Source organism: Pinus tabuliformis, chromosome Q (assembly GCF_031772625.1).
Source record: "Pinus tabuliformis cultivar Carrire ecotype Pingquan chromosome Q, CPIR1, whole genome shotgun sequence".
NCBI classification, from domain to species: domain Eukaryota; kingdom Viridiplantae; phylum Streptophyta; class Pinopsida; order Pinales; family Pinaceae; genus Pinus; species Pinus tabuliformis.
In genome coordinates this window covers 1,234,741,036-1,234,761,790 of record NC_142296.1, presented here as the reverse complement: position 1 = coordinate 1,234,761,790, position 20,755 = coordinate 1,234,741,036, and the positions used below count along the sequence as shown (strand labels likewise).

The following is a 20,755-nucleotide window of genomic DNA, read 5'->3' as shown; positions in this document are numbered from 1 at the left end:
GCAATGGAAATGCAGCTTTTGTAACATTTCTTTCACAAGCACATATCACCGTGTGAGAGCACATTTGTTGGCTATACCTGGTAAGGGGATTGGAGCTTGTAAAGATATTCCTAAACAAAAGAGAAAAGAATTGGAAAAGGAGGCCCATGTTGGTATGGAACATGTGGCACTGGCTTCAAAATCAAAAGCACCCAAGGGCAAGAATGAAGACCCCCTTCCATTTTTGAGGAAAGCCACCTCCAAATTTCCATTTGAGAGTTCTACTTCTACTGGGGGACAAGCATTAAAAAGAAGATCACTTGGTCCAATGGACAGGATTTTCCAAAAAGAGAGACAGGACGAGCTTGATCTCACCATTGCCTTCTTTTTCTATCAAAACTTCATATCATTTAATGTTGCACGTTCACCTTTATTTGTTGAGATGTGCCGAGCTCTAACTCAAGGGGCTCCAGCAGGGTATGTGCCTCCTGGGTCAGAGAAGCAAAGAACCACATTGTTGACAAAGGCAAAAAAAGAGGTGCAAAAAATGCTCGAGCCTATTAAGGCATCATGGCCAACATCTGGGGTTAGCATTGTTTCTGATGGATGGACAGATCCAGCACGACACCCAATCATCAACTTCATGGTGTCTTCCTTGAATGGTCCAGTTTTCCTGAAAGCAGTGGATACACTTGGCGAATACAAGGATGCACAATTTATGGGTGAGTTATTTATTAGAGTTATTGAAGAGGTAGGTGTTGATTCTTGTGTGCAAATCATTACAGATAATGCACCTGTTTGCAAGGCGGCTGGCATGATTGTGGAAGCTAAATATCCACAAGTGTTTTGGACACCTTGCATTGTCCATTCATTGAACTTAGCACTGAAATCCATTGCTTCTGATGTGCTTTGGATTGGAAGCATTATTGAGGATGCAAGACATATCCGTAACTTTGTGCAAAATCATACAAATGCCCTCACTATCTACAAGGAGTACAGCAATCTATCATTGTTGAAGATTGCTGATACACGGTTTGCATCTTCATTCATGATGTTGAAGAGGTTGAGGGAGGTCAAGACTGCTCTTGGGTCCATGGTTATTTCTGAGTTTTGGTCTTTTTGGAGAAAGACAGATCAGGCAGCCTCTAAAAGAGTGAAGGACACGGTACTAGATGATGCTTGGTGGGAGAGGGTAGATCTAATTATTCGGATCATGGACCCTATCATCTCTTTGCTTCGAGTTGCAGATACAGACAAACCCATCCTAGGAGAGGTTTATGAGGGATGGGATTCCATGATTGAGTCTGTGAGGAGCATTATTCTACAGAGTGAGTGCCCCCCGTATGAGACATCACCAGAGGCCTTCTGCGATACCATACATGATATTCTTGTCCGCAGATGGGACAAGAATTGTACACCTTTACATTGTTTGGCTCACTCATTGAACCCCAAATACTACAGCCATGAGTGGCTGAATGGTGGACCTTCCTGCAGATTCCCTCCTCACTTGGATGGTGAAATCTCACAGGGGAGGAAAGAGGCGCTTCAGCGGATTTATCAGGATAGTGCATTGCTTGCTGAGGTGGAGGATTCCTTTGCAGAGTTTTCCACTGGCACTGGTCGGTTTGCAGGTTATGATGTGATTAGAGACAGGGGGCTTAAGAAGCCCTACTCTTGGTGGGCATATCATGGGGCAACAAGCCGTCCTCTTCAGCAGTTAGCCATGAGGCTCCTCTCTCAGGTGACTTCATCCTCTTGTTGCGAGAGGAATTGGAGCACATATGGGAATTTGCATACTGTGAAGAAGAACAGGCTTGAGCAGTCCAGGGCAGAGACAATGGTGTATGTGCACACCAACCTTCGTCTTATTTACAGGCAGAGGGAAGAGTGGTTGAGGGGAAAGACAAAGATGTGGGATGTCTTTCCTGAAGATATGGGTCTGGACACCACTGTTGAGTTGGCATTGGCCAACATGGATCTCGGTGATCCAGTGCTAGACCCTATTAGTTTTGATGACTCAACCTCCATACCAGCAGATGCAGAGGCGACTATGGATACAGGGGAGGAGGAGGATGCAGAGGAGAGCAGTGGGGACCATGATGATGGGGACAGTGATGCTGATTCTGATGCTGATTGATGCCTTGAGGGCCTGAGGCTTGTATACCTATAGTTGTTTTATATTTTCTATTTCTATTTGCCATTGGCATTGCACCAACACTACCTATGTAACAGATTTTGATTTGATGACTTAATGAGAAAACTACAGTTGTCAGTGTGTTTATCTTACTATCTTGTAGTTGTAAGTTGTCTTTCAGTTATGAATTATGAATCATGATTTAAATTTTTAATAGATTTATCATTTATCATTTATGTGACCAGTACCACTGACATTTATTTGAATTTTGTATGTACTATGCATGCTAATAGCTATAGATGAAGATCTATGTTTGAAATCAATAAATTTGTATCATTAATTAAAATTTGTGTAAGAAATATGCTAATAACTAATTTTTAAGATATACATATATATTTTAAATATATATATATATATATATATATATTTTTTTAATAAAATAATATATAACGTGTCCTAACGTGTGTTGTTCCGGGGGTCAGCGTGTCCCGAATCCGACACCACGAATCCCGAATCCTACGTGTCCCGAATCCCCGTGTCAGGTGACTTAGGTGTATAAATATAAGAGGAATTTTCCTCATTTGGACTCACTCATCTCATCACATCTCTCTCTCTCTCTACTGCACAAATATGAGTCTCTTCTCTACTACGCTGAAATGGGTCTCTCTCTCTCACACATGTGAAGCCGGAAGCTGTTGAATTTGAAGCTGCAACTGCAGAAGTAAAGATTGACTTGCGTGGCCTAGAAAATCTCCTCTTTGGAACTGCACTGTAGGTTCATCTAAACCTCTTTTGAAAGCCGCAACTTTTGGTGGTGGAATGAAGTCAATCCGACGAACGGTTTGCAAGATATCGACTGCCCTAGTTTGAAGCCGGAAACTACTGAAACTGAAGCTGCAACTGCAGAAGTAAAGATTGACTTGTGTGGCCTAGAAGATCTCCTCTTTGGAACTGCATTGTAGGTTCATCTGAACCTCCTTTGAAAGCCACAACTTTTGGTGGTGGAATGAAGTCAATCCGACGAACGGTTTGCAAGATATCGACTGCCCTAGTTTGAAGCCGGAAACTGCTGAAACTGAAGCTACAACTGCAGAAGTAAAGATTGACTTGTGTGGCCTAGAAGATCTCCTCTTTGGAACTGCGTTGTAGGTTCATCTGAACCTCCTTTGAAAGCCGCAACTTTTGGTGGTGGAATGAAATCAATCCGACGAACGGTTTGCAAGATATCGACTGCCCTAGTTTGAAGCCGGAAACTGCTGAAACTGAAGCTGCAACTGCAGAAGTAAAGATTGACTTGCGTGGCCTAGAAGATCTCCTCATCTGAACTACGCTATAGGTTCATCTGAACCTCCTCTGGAAGCCAAAACTTTTGGTGGTGGAATGAAGTCAATCCGACTGTTGGTTTGTGAGATATGGTCTGCCCTAGTTTGATAATGAAGCCGCTAATGCTGATGCTACTGATCTAGGGTTTGCTACTGTTGATATGAATCAGATTTATTGTACTATTTCTCTCTGCTGAATTATTGAAGATAAAAGAAGATTTGATCAAAGGGTTTCCCCACACATTGTGGGGTTTGTCCCTGGCTAGCCGCCACATCGTGTGTCTCTTGTCTTGGCTTGTTTTCTGTCGATCGTTTAATGTTCTATCTGCACTTTACTTTATGTACATGTGATTGCTAATCGGTGGAATATAATAAGAAAAAGAAGTAAACTGTTATAAGCATAGAACATACCATAGCTTAACATGGTATCAGAGCTGAGGTGAAGACAAAGCCCGAGCAAGAGCAAGAGCAATCATTGAAGAGAAGATTGGCAAGGCTATCCTAAAAGAACTATGGGGTCCTCAACACTCTTTCCTGCTGAAGACAAGCTCCGTGACAAAGTTGACTATCACGGATGAAAGTTGTCTATCGATCTAACCCTTGAAGATCAAGGAGTGCTGGACCATGTAAGAGGAAATATTGTTGAGCCTTCATCAAATGCATCTGCTGCTGCCTGGAACAAATGGAAAAATGGAGAAGTCAAAACAAAGAAGATCATCCGGGACTCTATCGACAAGCGCTTGGTGGCCTACATCTCTGATCTAGACACCTCCAAGGAAATCTACGACAGACTGGTGAGTTTATTTAAAGTTAATGATGCAAATCAAGTTTTGTTTCTTAGAAATAAGTTAAGGGAAATCAAGAAGGGTAAAGATGAAAGTATGCAAGCATACTTCTTAAGAATCACCGAGATCAGGAACGATCTCCTATCAATTGGGGAAACTATTACTGACAGAGAAATGGCACTCACAACTCTTGGAGGATTGCCATTTGAATGGTATGTGTTCAGGACTACTCTTTTGAACTATAATATAATTCCTGGTTTCGAGGAATTAATGGCTAGATGCATTCAAGAAGAAACAAGGGAATAAGTGCAAGAAATGCCCATGCCTAAAGGTCCTCTTGCTGCCTTTTCTTCTCATGCAAAGAAAAGAAATAATTCCGGGACTAAATCAAAAGGAAAGGTTGGACCTAAGGCTAGAAGAAAATGACGATGTTACATTTGCGATAAAGCAAGTCACTATGTATGAGATCATGAGCATCATGATGAATGAGATCATGGACATAAAGGGCAACATGAGATCATGGACATATAGGATAGCATGATGATGATGCACACTAGTTTGAGCAGCATTATGATGGATAAAATCATGGACATGGGCAGCACGATGATAATCATGATTAGAGAAGCATGGTACAATATGCAGTGGTGCAACTCGAAATCCCTCTGATGGCAATCAAAGGAATGACAAATTCAACAGCAAAGGTAAGAGGAGAGTTGGGAATCAAGGAAGAGGACAAGCATTCAAGAAGGCTAGAAATTCCAAGATGTATTAAATGCACCTGACCTCAAAAAGAACCTAGTGTCCATCTCGGCAATGGAAGACAAAGGCTACAAGGTAACCTTCAGTGATGGCGAGGTATGTATATGGAAAAATAATGTTAAAGATGCCTTTACTCTTGGGTTTAGTGTTGATTCATTATATCAGGTTGATGGAAGTCTGCTAGGTGTCATGTCTTGTGACACATCGCTTCAGTCCGAACTTTGGCATCGGAGGTTTGCCCACCTTCATTACAAAGCTCTACCCGATGTAAGACAGAGGGTAATAGGGATGCCTGAATTCCAAGTAGAGAAAGAAGGTGTATGTCCGGGATGTGCTGAAGGAAAGCTCAAAAGGGGACCATTCCCCTCAAGCCAAAGCAAGACCTCTGATATATTATAGTTGGTTCACTTAGGCACATCTGAGGCTAGCATTAAGAGGGAGACTACTACACCACATACTCCTGAGCAGAATGGTGTGGTGGGAAGGAAGAACCACACGATGATGGAAGCTGTCCGGGCCATGCTACATGATCAAAGACTTCCAAAGTTTCTATGGGTTGAAGCTGCAAACCTTGCCGTATATGTACAAAATCGATGCCCTCATCAAGCATTGGGTTCCAAGACTCCTGAAGAAAAATTCACCGGTAAGAAACCTGATGTTTCTCATTTTAAAATTTTTGGAAGCCCTGTATACTTTCATGTGCCGAAAGAGAAAAGAAATAAATTAGGAGCATCTGGAAAGAAGGGAATTTTCGTGGGCTATGGTGAAAATACTAAAGGCTATAGAATCTATGTAGCTGGTCAAAGGGAAGTCATAATTAGTCATGATGTCACCTTTGACGAAGATATGGCTCTCAGCAAGGTGATCAATCTTCCGACTTTGAGGAGCTCTCAAGAAACCGACACCAGGGAAGCGAAAGAAAAGGATGATGAATCAATGCCTGATGTAGAAGAACCCATGGATCCAATTGATCCTCCTCCATATGAGCCTTCCTCTTCTAGGAAGAGGCCTTCATGGCTTAAGGGGTTACTTGATGATGCTGAAGGACATGTTATACCCCGAGGAACCTTTCGTGAAAGTAAGAAACCTAATAGGTGTCAAGGATACCTGACCATCATAAGCACGATCATACAAAATGAATCTTCATCATTCTCAGATGTCATCAATCATTAACTATGGAAGGATGCTATGACCATAGAATATGGGTCTATTATGGAGAATGATGCCCTAGACAAGACAATTGTTACTTCAAAATGGATTTACAAGATAAAGCATGCAGCAAATGGAAGTATGGAAAAGTATAAGGTTCATTTTGTTGCTCGTGGTTTATCCCAGAAGGGAGGTATAGACTATGATATTTGCACCTATTGCCAGATATACGACCATCCGCTTGATCATAGCCCTTGTGGCTTCACAAGGATGGAACCTACATCAGATGGATGTTAAGATCGCGTTCTTACATGGTTCTATCAAAGAAGAGATCTATGTGGAGAAACCTGAAGGATTTGAGATTTATGATTGAAAAACTCATGTATGCAGGTTGAAGAAGGCTCTCTATGGGCTGAAGCAAGCACCCCGAGCATGGTATGAGAGGATCGATAGCTACTTGATGAAGCTGGGATTCACTAGGAGTGAAGTTGATCCTAACCTTTACTTTAAGGTTGAAGATGACAAGACTCTCATATCGGTGTTGTACGTGGATGACCTCTTTCTAACAGGTGCAAACCCTCTCATTCACAAATGTAAGAGGGAGATGGCTTCTGAATTTGAAATGAAGGACCAAGGACTTGAAGTATGGCAGAAGCCAAGGGAAATTTTCCTATCTCAAGGAAAATATGTGGTAAAGATATTGGAAAGATTTGGTATGATAAACTGCAAGCCTGCGACTACCTCGAGGATCTTAACTTTTAGAAGTTATATGGTAGTGATGTCGGACCAGACTTGGGAAATGCCTCTGAGTTTCAAAAACTCATTCGCATTGATGTTCTTGGTGAACCTCCGTCCAAACATATGTTTTGCAGTTAACATTGTGAACTCATATTTGGTTGAGCCTCACTGGATTGATGCCAGGAATCTTCTGAGATGTCTTCAAGACACAATCTCTCATGGATTAAGATACACTGCCAGAGATGTGAGACTACTTGGATATATTGATGTTGATTGGGCAGGCAGTGTGGTGGACCGTAAGAGCATTTTCGGGTACTGTTTCACCTTGGGATCTTCTTCGATATCCTGGATGAGTAGGAAGCAGAAGTCGGTAGCTTTGAGCACCGCAGAAGCAGGATATATTGTTGCTAGCATAACCTTGTGTGAGGCAGTCTGGTTGCGAAAGCTCTTCAGTGAGCTGTTTGGATTTACATTGGATACCACTGTGATTCTCTATAACAACCAGAGGTGGGATTCGATTATTGAGGAATCCCATATTCGTCGATTGCTCCAGCAGATAGACATCATCTTGGATATGGTAAGTTGATGAGCAAGGAGGCTCCATCGCATTAAGATGATGCACAGGTTGATACACCTTGTCAAAGCCCCGACGAAAGATCTAATCTGTGATTTTCCCAAACGACTTGGAGTCGGTAAGAAACCCTTGTACAAGGGTCCTGCATGTTGCATACATTGAGCTCTGGGAGCTCTGAGGGCTTGCGGTTATTACTGGAGCAACATACGACCACAGGGTGACTCACCCTCCCCTGGTGGTGCACACTGGAACAAGATGATTCGCTCTCTTGTGGGACAAGATGATTCGCTCTCTTGTGGAATAGGATGATTCGCTCTCCTGTGTAGCAGGTTGATTAGTTCTCCTGTGAGGCCTGGATTGATGTGTTCTCCATGGCGATTGTAGCAGGATTGATGTGTTCTCCTGTGAGGCCTGGATTGATGTGTTCTCCATGGCGGCCTGGATTGATGTGTTCTCCATGGCAATTGTAGCAGGACTGATGTGTTCTCCTGTGAGGCCTGGATTGATGTGTTCTCCATGGCGGCCAGGATTGATGTGTTCTCCATGGAAATTGTAGCAGGATTGATGTGTTCTCCTGTGAGGATAGGATTGATTAGTTCTCTTGTCGAGGCATCCTACCCATGCAGTCTGGGACTCATGGGAAGTACCTCTCATCTGATCAATGAGCAGGGAAATGAAGTTAAGGACCATAGTAGTACTGATGGACGCATCGTTGTAACTACCGTACTCCCTACGCTAGGATGACCTCCATTGATCTGGGATCAATGACACTGGTCTGGGACCAGTGGTAGGAGTTGTACCATACTATGATGCTGACTTCGGGTCGGTTGAGACTGGTCTGGGATCAGTGGTACATACTCTGAGACTGACTTTGAGTCAGTGGAGGATGATATTGGTCTGGGACCATTGGAGTTGTACTCACTATGACGCTGACTTTGGGTTGGTTGAGACTGGTCTGGGACCAGTGGTACATACTCTGAGACTGACTTTGAGTCAGTATGATACATCCTCGATCATTTCTTCTTCTTCATAATTCGGACAAAAGCAGAGCAGAACAGAACAATGAAAGAGCAGAGCAGAACAGAGCAAAACAGTACAGATCAGTGCAAGCAGAACAAGACAAAGTAGAACAGGAAGAATAGAGCAGAGCAGGGCAAGGGTCAGGCTGTACAGGGCAGTGCATTTGATGGATGAATGGTAACGACCGATAGATAGATTGCAGATGAAGTTCTCCATGGTTGAGAGGGAGTGTTAAAATTGGCAACCAGGGCAAAACTTCATGTGGGTCATCTTATTCATGGATGATAATATTTTTATTAGATTCCTCTCGTCGAGAGGTGTAGGATTGATATAAAGATCATCCAATTCCGATAAGTATTCATGGAGATATGAATTTATTTTGATTATGGAATTATTATCAAGCCGACCTACAACTCATGTAGGCTCAGAAGCCCAACAGTCGCATCTATTCACCCACCAACGTTGTGTATAAATATAAGAGGAATTTTCCTCATTTGGACTCACTCATCTCATCACATCTCTCTCTCTCTACTGCGCAGATATGAGTCTCTTCTCTACTACGCTGAAATGGGTCTCTCTCTCTCACACATGTGAAGCTGGAAGCTGTTGAATTTGAAGCTGCAACTGCAGAAGTAAAGATTGACTTGCGTGGCCTAGAAGATCTCCTCTTTGGAACTGCACTGTAGGTTCATCTGAACCTCCTTTGAAAGCCGCAACTTTTGGTGGTGGAATGAAGTCAATCCGACGAACGGTTTGCAAGATATCGACTACCCTAGTTTGAAGCCGGAAACTGCTGAAACTGAAGCTGCAACTGCAGAAGTAAAGATTGACTTGCGTGGCCTAGAAGATCTCCTCTTTGGAACTGCACTGTAGGTTCATCTGAACCTCCTTTGAAAGCCACAACTTTTGGTGGTGGAATGAAGTCAATCCGACGAACGGTTTGCAAGATATCGACTGCCCTAGTTTGAAGCCGGAAACTGTTGAAACTGAAGCTGCAACTACAGAAGTAAAGATTGACTTGCGTGGCCTAGAAGATCTCCTCTTTGGAATTGCGCTGTAGGTTCATCTGAACCTCCTTTGAAAGCCGCAAATTTTGGTGGTGGAATGAAGTCAATCCGACGAACGGTTTGCAAGATATCGACTGTCCTAGTTTGAAGCCGGAAACTGCTGAAACTGAAGCTGCAACTGCAGAAGTAAAGATTGACTTGCGTGGCCTAGAAGATCTCCTCATCTGAACTACGCTATAGGTTCATCTGAACCTCCTCTGGAAGCCGAAACTTTTGGTGGTGGAATGAAGTCAATCCGACTGTTGGTTTGTGAGATATGGTCTGCCCTAGTTTGATAATGAAGCCGCTAATGCTGATGCTACTGATCTAGGGTTTGCTACTGCTGATATGAATCAGATTTATTGTACTATTTCTCTCTGCTGAATTATTGAAGATAAAAGAAGATTTGATCAAAGGGTTTCCCCACACATTGTGGGGTTTGTCCCTGGCTAGCCGCCACATCTTGTGTCTCTTATCTTGGCTTGTTTTCTGTCGATCGTTTAATGTTCTATCTGCACTTTACTTTATGTACATGTGATTGCTAATCGGTGGAATATAATAAGAAAAAGAAGTAAACTGTTATAAGCATAGAACATACCATAATTTAACAGAAAGTTCATCTTCTCTTCTCGATATTCTGAGAAACACTCCCTGATTCCCGTCATATGCCACGAAGCTCCACTGTCTATATACCATACTTCTGATGATGCAGCACTAGTCATACACGCCACTTCTTCTTCCAGCCTGGAAGCCAACATAGAGAAATTGAAATCTCTTTCTCTTGTGCAATCTTCTGAAAAATTTGTGAGTCCCCTGACGTGGATGCCTCTGCATCGTGATCTCGACCCATAACTAATTTTCCCTTTTTGTCTTTGATTACTCCCTCTGATACCATGTGAAAATTCTATCACTGCAGCAACTGATTTATTTTTCCTACTTATTCCACAATAAGTTATTTATGAAATTACTTCAATAAACATTAAAAAAAATATTGTTGCAGATATCGCACCATAATACAGAAACAAACATATGCACAAGCATTAACACATTGACACAGATATTTTGGACAATAGTCCCCAGAAAAACCCAACGTGACAAAACCAGTGCAGCAAGGGAGGCTTTTATAATTCAGCAAGTCTTCAGTACAACAGGGTGTCAAACTGTCTTACCCACAGAGAGAAATAATTCTTCAGCACTTCTCCCAATCCCAACGTCCGCCCAACTGACCTTTGCGTGGCTCTCAAACCCCTCTGCGTCTGCGCTAGGCCTCTCTGCGTCACCCACACAGGCCCAGCTATTGACTACGCAGTATTCTGTTGCCTCTGTGTCTGCCTCTCCTGCCTCAGCGCTGATATGCAGTGGTTGATCCTGTCTCTCTGCTCCATACTTGTTGCCTCCTGACTACTCACTAGACCACTGGTTCAATTTCTCAGCTAACCCCGCTCCAGAAATTGAACTGACTGGTTTCCCTCAGTGCGTTCTCCATGTGACCCTCAAGCCTCTTCTTATACTTTTCTTGTTGACAAATCAACGACCAAGATTAAGTCCATAATCAACAGCTAAGATTAGATCTGGCTTGATCCATGACTTTTGGACCCTTCTAACACAATTTTATATTAGTTAACATTAATATTTTATTTTCCCTAAGTTTATACTTAGGGACTCCATTAAAAATATTAATTATTTTAATATCTCCCAAACTGTCTAGAATTTGCCCAAACCCTTTCTGGGTATTGGAGATCTCCTGTGCCTTAGCCCCTCCGCCAATTTTCGTAGCTAGAGCACATCCGATGCTACCCCAAATCAACAGCTGGAATTGTTGTATCCTGCTCCCAAAATAACCAGAAACCTCCCAAATCAGCCTCCCAACAAATTCCCACAACCCAATGTTGGAATTTCTAAGTCTGACACGTTAGAAACTCTTCATGTACTTTACTGATTTATTCCTACCTACTTGTTCTGTTAATTAACAAGTTATTTACCATGTAAAAACTGGAAATAAATACAAGTACATGCTCAACACATTATAGATCATCAACTGAAGGAAATAGAAGCAAGCACACAAGTGACACCATTGTTTTTGGACTAATATCCCTGTAAAAACCCAATGTGGGAAAACCAGTGCAACTATCTGAGGGTTTGATTTATTAAGCAGTTTCAAAATACAATCTGTGTGCCAAATCCGACTCACCAAATAGAGAAAAATCTCAACAGTAGTACCTCTCTACTTGGAAGCAGATATTCCGGTTAAAACCTCATATAAACACTCCGGCAGCTCCACAGCTCCAATCTGCCCCACAAAACCCCAGCGTCAGCCTCTAGGGACTGCGTCAGCCTCTCTTTTGCCCAGCGTTAGCCCAGCGTCACTCTGGCTTGGCCTGCGTCAGCCTCTGGAGGCACTGCGTCAGCCCTCTGGCCCTCTACGTCACCCACGCTGGCCCTCTGAGGCAATGCGCAGCTCTTGGCTGCCTCTGCATAAGCCCCGGTTGGCTCTGCTTGAACCCTTGGCTACCTTTGCGTCCCTCTCCGGCTATTGCGTTGATCCTCCAAGTGCTATCTCTGCCTCTTTGTTTCTGTATTCACTGCCCCTTAGCTGCAACTCTGATCACTCTCTCAACTTTCTTAGCAAACCCAGCCCCAGAAAGTCAAAATCTTGATCTCTTGGTTTGTCCTCCAAGTGACCCTCAAGCCTCCTCTTATACTTTTCTCATTGACAAATCAACGACCGAGATTAAGTCCCTAATCAATGGCTAAGATTAGATCTGGCTTGATCCATGTCTTTTGGACCATTCTAGCACAGTTTTATATTAATTCACATTAATATTTTATTTTCCCTAAGTTTGGACTTAGGGACTCCATTAAAAATATTAATTATTTTAATATCTCCCAAATTGTTTAGAATCTGCCCAAACCCTTTCTGGGTATTGGAGATCTCATGTGCCTTAACCTCTCCACCATTTTTCATGGCTAGAGCACATCCGATGCTACTCTAAATAAACACTCCCTCTTAGCGAGGACTGTCTTCACTGAGTATCACCCTGATCATCCGGCATCAGTCCCTGTGCTGATGCTAGGCCTACTACCCATCATCTGCGTTGTTGCATCCTATACTGCTACCCATGGTGCTACCACTGCCACTGCTGCATCCATACTGCAACTCCCTCTGCATCCATGCTGCTGCCCATGGCCTTGCCACTGCCACTGCTGCATCTGCACTACAACCCCTCTCATCATGCTGCATCGTGCTGCCCATAGCACTACCACTGCTAACTGCTGCACTGCAACTCAGTTACTGAGAATTAAGTAACTGATCTCCCGACTCGGACATCTCCGTGAGGCTAAAAACACTCCTGATGCTGAAGCTCCCTCTATCACTGACAAGTTCTCCCTCTCTGACCTCTGCGCTACTACAACAACTCCATGCATCTCGCACCATTGCACACCTCTATGTGCCATCCTACACTGATGCAACACTCTCGTGCCTCTCACACTGTTGCAGCCTGCTAGCCTCGCGTTGTCCTGGGAATCCTGCACTGTAGCCCCCTCTGTCGCTCCATCCGCATTTGTCTCTACTGACATTGCCAACACTGCTACTCCTCTTCGGGGCTCTTGTAGCAAGGTCTAATCCAAGAGGCTGGGTATCTGTAGGATCTTGCCCCTCATCGCCTATAGTCTGCCTAACTACAACTCAATGTCTCCCCACTTCTGCTCAAGTGGTGTGTGTGCACTCATGGCACAGTCATCGTCAGTTTCCGCTTCCTTCTTTGCCCTTGTTGGCACTGCCTTGGTCTCGGAGGCCTCTCCCTTACTCTTCTTCCTTGGACACTGGGTCGCATAATGACCCAGCTCCCCATAGTGGAAGCATTTGACCTTGGAGAGGTCCTTCTTCTTCTGTTTCTCCTGCTTTCCCTCAGATGCTAGGGCAGCATCCTCCTCCTCCTCCTTCTTGATTCTGATCCCCTTGCCACTGCTTCCCGCCTTGCTCAGCCTTTTGATCTCTTCTTGGCAAAGAGCAGCCCACATTTCCTCCCAATCTGGAAGGGTCGCCTTGCCCAGTATGCTCTGGACAAACACCTCCTAGTCTTCTGAGACTGCGTTCAGGGCTGTTCTCACCATCAATTCTGGATCCGGCGTTGCCCTTATGGAAGTCAACTAATCCCAGATCTCCTTCAATCGACCGAGGAATGGGTCGATCTGTTCTCCCTTCTGCATCTGGTATGATTGCAGCTGATTTTCTAGTAGCATCTTCCTCTGCACGGAAGTATGCTGATACAACTTGGTCAAGGCCTCCCACATCTCTTGTGCTGTGTTCTTCTCGGCAATATGTGGTACTATATGATCCTTGACCCCGTCAAGGATGATACTCTTAGCCCTCACCATTGCATCCTCGTACCTGTCGTTATTAGTCGGGTCAACTGGGATAGCTATTGTCCTCAAGGCGAAGTGCTTGACACGATTCCTGTCTAGTACGGATAAGATTCTGGCCTTCCAGACTACAAAGTTTGAGGCTCCGTCTAGTCTGTCCTGGTCTCTTACTCCGTATAGTGCCATTTCGCTGCTTCGCTACTTCCCTCTTGGAAGTTCTCAATGTGACTCCCTCTAAGCCTCGATTTCCTTCCTAGAAACCCTTCTGCCAATGTCGAGATGCCCCCACTCTGATCGTTTGTGCAGCTGCACCACTGATCCAGATTTCTCGGCTAGAAACCCTCGGTAGCAACTCCCTCCTCCTTGGCATTTCCCTGTTAGATATTGTTCTGACTACAGTACCCCACTAGCTCCACTCTGCAACTTACCCACAACCTCCTAAACCCCAGCAAACTGAAGGTTAGAGCTCCTAGGCTCTGCGCAATCCCGACACCAACAAATCAACTTCCTCAGCCAACTGCGTCAGCCCTCCTGGCCTCTGCGTGAGCTTGCCTTTGCCTTCCTCAGCCTTTGCACAACCTCTTCTTGGCTCAATATTGATGACGCAGGCACTCCGTCATCCCTTCCTTGCTGCTACTCTGCTAGGAACAGCTTCTGTCACTCGGGACAATTGTTTTCTGTTGTTGCTACTCTACTCAGCTGATGTCCTCAGTTCCCCTGTGATCTACAACCACGCTCTGATACCATGTTGGAATTTCTAAGTCTGACACGTTAGAAACTCTTCATGTACTTTACTGATTTATTCCTACCTACTTGTTCTGTTAATTAACAAGTTATTTACCATGTAAATATTGGAAATAAATACAAGTACATGCTCAACACATTACAGATCATCAACTGAAGGAAATAGAAACAAGCACACAAGTGACACTGTTGTTTTTGGACTAATGTCCCCGGAAAAACCCAATGCAGGAAAACTGGTGCAGCTATCTAAGGGTTTGATTTATTAAGCAGTTTCAGAATACAATCTGGGTGCCAAATCCGGCTCACCCAACAGAGAAAAATCTCGGCAGTAGTACCTCTCTACTTAGAAGAAAATATTCCGGCTGAAACCCCGGATAAACACTCCGGCAGCTCCACAGCTCCAATCTGCCCCACGAAACCCTAGCGTCAGCCTCTAGGGACTGCGTCACCTCTCTTTGGCCCAGTGTTAGCCTAGCGTCACTCTGGCTTGGCCTGCGTCAGCCTCTGGAGGCACTGTGTCAACCCTCTGGCCCTCTGCATCACCCACGTTGGCCCTCTAAGGCACTGCGCAGCTCCTGGCTGCCTCTATATGAGACTCAACTGGCTCTGTGTGAACCCTTGGCTACTTCTGTGTCCCTCTCTCTGGCTACTGCGCTAATCCTCCCGGTGCTATCTCTGTCTCTCTGTTTCTATATTCACTGCCCCTCAGTTGCAACTCTGATCACTCTCTCAACTTTCTCAACAAACCCAACCCCAGAAAGTCGAAATCTTGATCTCTTGATGTGTTCTCCAAGTGACCCTCAAGCCTCCTCTTATACCTTTCTTGTTGACAAATCAACGGCCAAGATTAAATCCCTAATCAACGGCTAAGATTAGATCTGGCTTGATCCATGTCTTTTGGACCATTCTAACACAATTTTATATTAATTCACACTAATATTTTATTTTCCCTAAGTTTAGACTTAAGGGATTCATTAAAAATATTAATTATTTTAATATCTCCCAAACTGTTTAGAATCTGCCCAAACCCTTTCTGGATATTGGATATCTCATGTACCTTAGCATCTCCACCAATTTTCATGGCTATAACACATCTGATGCTACCCTTAATCAACACCCAGCTCTTCAATCCTCTAGGTAAAACTCCCTCCAACACAACCCCCTCTAGTGACTACGCGGTCCTGGGTGAAGATGATGCAGTCTCTTGTACCAAAAACTCAACCTGGGTGATTGTCTCTTCCTCTTGCCGTAATATCGATACTATGAGATGAAAACCTTATAAGAATGCCTCTGGCAACCACTTCACTCCCAAATCCCGACCCTACTGCTCCACACAAACACGCAGTCTCTCACACTGCGTCCTAGCTGAGCCAAAGCAGCGTAATCCTTTGATGGTGATCAGTCTCTTTGTCTCCAACTACAAGGAAAGGCCCTCCTAGGGTGGCACTCAAGGTCCACTAAAGAAAGGGGTGAGCTTCACTCCTTGGGAAGCTCTAGTGCTAAACAACACATTGTAGCTTAATTGAAATACTCAGCACCACTAAGAGGACTGAGGACATCAGCCGAGCAGAGCAATAGCAGCAAAAAACAGTTGTCCTGAGGTGATAGAAGTTGTTTATAGCAGAGCAACAACAAGGGAAGGGTGACGCAGTGTCTGCGTCATCAAGGGTGAGCCAGGAAGAGGCAGTGCAGAGGCTAAGAAAAGCAAAGGGAGCCTCACGCAGAGCCACGCAGAAGCTAGGAGGGCTGACGTAGTTGCCTGAGGAGGCCGGGTTGCTGGTGTCGGGATTGCTCAGAGCCTAGGAGCTCTCACCTTCAGGTTGTTGGGGTTTAGAAGGCCGTGGGAATATTGCAGAGTGGAGCTGGTGAGGTATTGTAGTCAGAACAATACCTGAAAGGGCAAGGCCAGGAGGAGGGAATTGCTACCGAGGGTTTCTAGCCGAGAAACCCGGATCAGTGGTGAGGTTGCACAAACGATCAGAGTAGGGGGCATCTCAACATCAGCAGGAGGATTTCCAGGAGGGAAATCAAGACTCAGAGGGAGTTAGATTGAGAACTTCCAAGAGGGAAGTAGAAGAGCATCATGGCACTACACAAAGTAAGAGACCAGGATAGACTGGACCAAGCGTCGAACTTCGCAGTCTGGAAGGCCAGAATCTTATCCGTACTTGACAGAAATCGTGTCAAGAACTTCGCCTTGAAGGTTATAGCTATCTCAGTCGACCCCAATGATAACAACAAGTACGAGGAGGCAATGGCGAGGGCCAAGAGCATCATCCTTGACAGGGTCAAGGACCATGTAGTACCACACATTGCCGAGAAGGAAACGACATATGAGATTTGGGATGCCCTCAAGAAATTGTACCAGATTACATATGTGTAGAGAAGAATGTTACTAGAGAATTAGTTGAGGTCGTATCAAATGAAGAAGGGAGAATCGATTGACACCTTCCTCAGAGGACTAAACGAGATCCGAGATCAATTGACTGCTATAGAAGCCACGTCGGATCAGGAACTGATAATGAGGACGGCCCTAAATGCAATCTCAGAAGATTGGGAGTTATTTGTCCAGAATATACTGGGCAGAGGGATTCTTCCACCTTGGGATGAGATGTGGGCTGCTCTTCGCCAAGAAGAGATCAAACGGTAGTCAAAGACGGGTAGCAGTAGCAAGGGGATCAAAGACAAGCAGGAGGAGGAGGATGTTGCCCTAGCATTTGAGGGAAAGCAGGAAAAGCGGAAGAAGAAGGATCTCTCCAAGATCAAGTGCTTCCACTGTGGGAAGCTAGGTCATTATGCGACCTAGTGTCCAAGGAAGAAGAGTAAGGGAGAGTCTTCCGAGACTAAGGCAGCGCCAATAAGGGCAGAGAAGGAAGTGTTGACAGACGATGACTGTGCCATGAGTGCACACACACCACTTGAGAAAGTGGGGAGACATCGAGTTGTAGTCAGGAAAACTATAGGCGATCAGGAGCAGGATCCTCGAGGTACCCAGCCTCTTGGATTAGACCTTGCTACGAGAGCCCCGAAGAGGAGTAGTAGGATTGGATAGGTCGAGTAGAGATGGATGTGGATGAAGCGGCAGAGAGAGCTACAGTGCAGGAGTCCCGAGACAGCGCGAGGCTAGCAGGCTGCAGCAGTGCGAGAGGCACAAGAGTGTTGCACTAGTGCAGGATGGCACAGAGAGGTGTGCAACAGTGCGAGATGCAGGGAGTTGTTGCAGCAGTGCAGAGGTCAGAGAGGGAGCACTTGTCAGCGGCAGAGGGAGCTTCAGCATCAGTGGGTGTCTCTAGCCCAACAAGGAGGTCAGATTGGGAGATCAGTTACTTACTTCTCAGTAACTGAGTTGCAGTGCAGCAGTGGACAACACGATGCAACATGATGAGAAGAGGTGCAGTGCTGGGAGAAAGGACCAACAGCAGCACGGATGCAGAGGGCACTGTCGTACAGATAAAGCAATGGCAGTGGCAGGACCATGGGCAACAGTACAAGATGCAGCAGTGGAGAGGATGTTGGGTAGGAAGGCCTAGCATCAACACAGGTACCGATGCCGGATGATCAGAGTAATACTCAGTGAGGAGTATTGCTAGAGCACAGTCCTCACTAAGAGGGAGTGTTGATTTCGGGTAGCATTAGATGTGCTCTAGCCACAAAATTATGTGGAGAGGTTGGGGCACATGAAATCTCCAATACCCAAAAAGGGTTTGGGCAGATTCAAAACATATCATGAGATATTAGAATAATTAATATTTTTAATGGAGTCCCTAAGTCTAAACTTAGGGAAAATAAAATATTAATGTGTATTAATATGAATGTGTTAGAATGGTCCAAAAGTCATGGATCAAGCCAAATCTAATCTTAGCCGTTGATTAGGGACTTAATCTCGGCCGTTGATATGTCAACGGGAAAAGTATAAGAGGAAGCTTGAGGGTCACTTGGAAAATTCACTAGAGTGATCAGTCATTCTATTCTCTAGAGCGGGGCTTGCTAAGAGAGATAGAATCAGTGATCGAAGTTGTAATTGAGGGGCATTGAGTACAGAGAGACAGAGAGGCAGAGATAGTGTCGGGAGATCAGCACATGAGCCAGAGAGAGTGACGCAGTAGCAGCTAGGGCTCACGCAGGGCCACGCAGAGGTAGCCGGGAGCTACGCAGAGCTTCAGAGAGGTCAGCGTTGCTGACGCAAAGGGCCAAACAGCTGACACAGGGCCTCCTAAGGTTGACGCAGACCCATTTAGGGTGACGCAGGGCCAGCGCTGGGTAGAGAGGGGCTAACACAGTCCAAAAAGGCAGACGCTGGGGTTTCTGGGGCAAATTTGAGCTGAGGAGCTGCCGGAAGGATTATCCGGGGTTTCAGCCGAGAATTTTGTCTCAAACTGAGAGGTATTACTGCCAAGGAAATTCTTTATTGGGTAGACCGGATTTGGCACCCAGATTGTACTCTGATATTGCTTAATAAGACAACCCTCAGATAGCTACATCGGTTTTCCCACATTGGGTTTTTCCGGGGACATTGGTCCAAAAATAACGGTGTCATTTGGTGTGATTGTTTATGTTTCCTTCAGTTGTTGATCTGTAATATGTTGAGCATGCACTAGTGTTTATTTTCAGTATTTACATTGTAAATAACTTGTTAAGTAACAGAACAAGTAGGTAGGAATAAATCAGATAAAGTGCATGGAGGGTTTCTAAATGGTAGACTTAGAAACTTCATCACTAGTAGGGTCATGTGATAACCCTTCCATACTTACGTATGGTAACATGTGCACAATCATAATCTAGTAAGACATTTGAAGATGATACGTGTGTGAATTGTTTTGATGGCTTTGACATTAAATATGGTCCACCTTGATGCCCTTATGGTTCTTGTAACCATGATGTTGATTTCACTTGATTCCTTGAGTATGTGTTAGATGTTTGCTCCAGGTGCATCCAAGATCCGTTGAGGGATGATATGATTTTTCTCTAGCTCTTCATAGATGATGTCCAAGCCACTTTGATGATAACGTAGAGCACTTCAACAAAGGATGTTGGGCATATTTTGGGGACATTGACCTTGAGGGTGATTTGGCACAATTGAGAAGACCATCCCTCAGCCTCAGACCTTGGACATTGGTGATCCAACCTAGGACATTGCTTGGAGATTAGGTGTGCTAGGAGTTTTTTGTAAATATATTTTTAAAATTATCTCGTGAGCAAGTTTTTTGACCTTCAGTTTTTCTATTGAGGGGGTAAAATAAAAAGTGATATTTAGTGTTATGATGGGGTGTTAACACTCATTGAGTGTCATTAGGTGTAATTAATACATATGTCACAATATATGATAAATATGTGACCAATGCAATTTCAGATGCCATAGTTGGGGGTTAAGATTGCGTTGCAAATATTGCTAGTTTTTCCCAATTTTTATATTTTTCAGAGTTTTTCAAGTTGCCAGTATTTTTTAGTTTTTAGTCCAAGTTTATGTTTGGTGATATTTCCCAACGTTTTTTTATGTTTTCTCTAATATTTTCAATAAGCTTATTTCCAGATCCCCAGAGATATATTCGTTGAAACAATATTTGTAGTTTTTCAGGTTTAAACAAGCTAACCAACTAGGGCTCCTATAAATATTTCATCTATGGGGATATATAATGTGTAAGAGAAGTATCGTTGCAGCATGTGTAACAAAGTTAATTATTTATTTACTCTCTCCATTATAATGTTTGAATTCTTGCACCCTAATTTCCTACATGCAGTGCCTAGAATACAATCTTTAACCATAACCATCAGTTTTAAAGAGGGAGGATATCCAATGTTTTACCCTTGTGTGACTCTTCTGATTAACAGAGTTCTGCCCCCAATCCAAGTACTACAAATTTTCTGCCTCCAATATTAGAAGCTGTTCATATTGGAAATATATGAAGCAAGAAAACTATTACATACTAGGTTGGAAAAGAAGTTTGTCCTTTGAGGTGTTTCCCCATTATTAGCAAAATTGTGGACAATTTTATCTAAGCAGGGAGGAAAGGGAGATCACTAAACAGTAAACACACAGTTTGAAAGTATTAGCAGCTCTTTTTGCACCAATTTATACTGTCCCTCATGTCAAAAAAGTTATTTTTTTATATGTTTGTTCATTCAAGGCTGGATTTATAAAA

General features: G+C 44.1%; 1 protein-coding gene across 2 annotated transcripts in view; it reads right to left on the bottom strand.

Annotated features, from left to right (window-relative positions):
* The window catches only part of LOC149224278 (putative rhamnogalacturonate lyase B), a 441,880-nt gene that overhangs the window by 92,758 nt on the left and 328,367 nt on the right, over nucleotides 1-20,755 (bottom strand). The window lies entirely within an intron of this gene.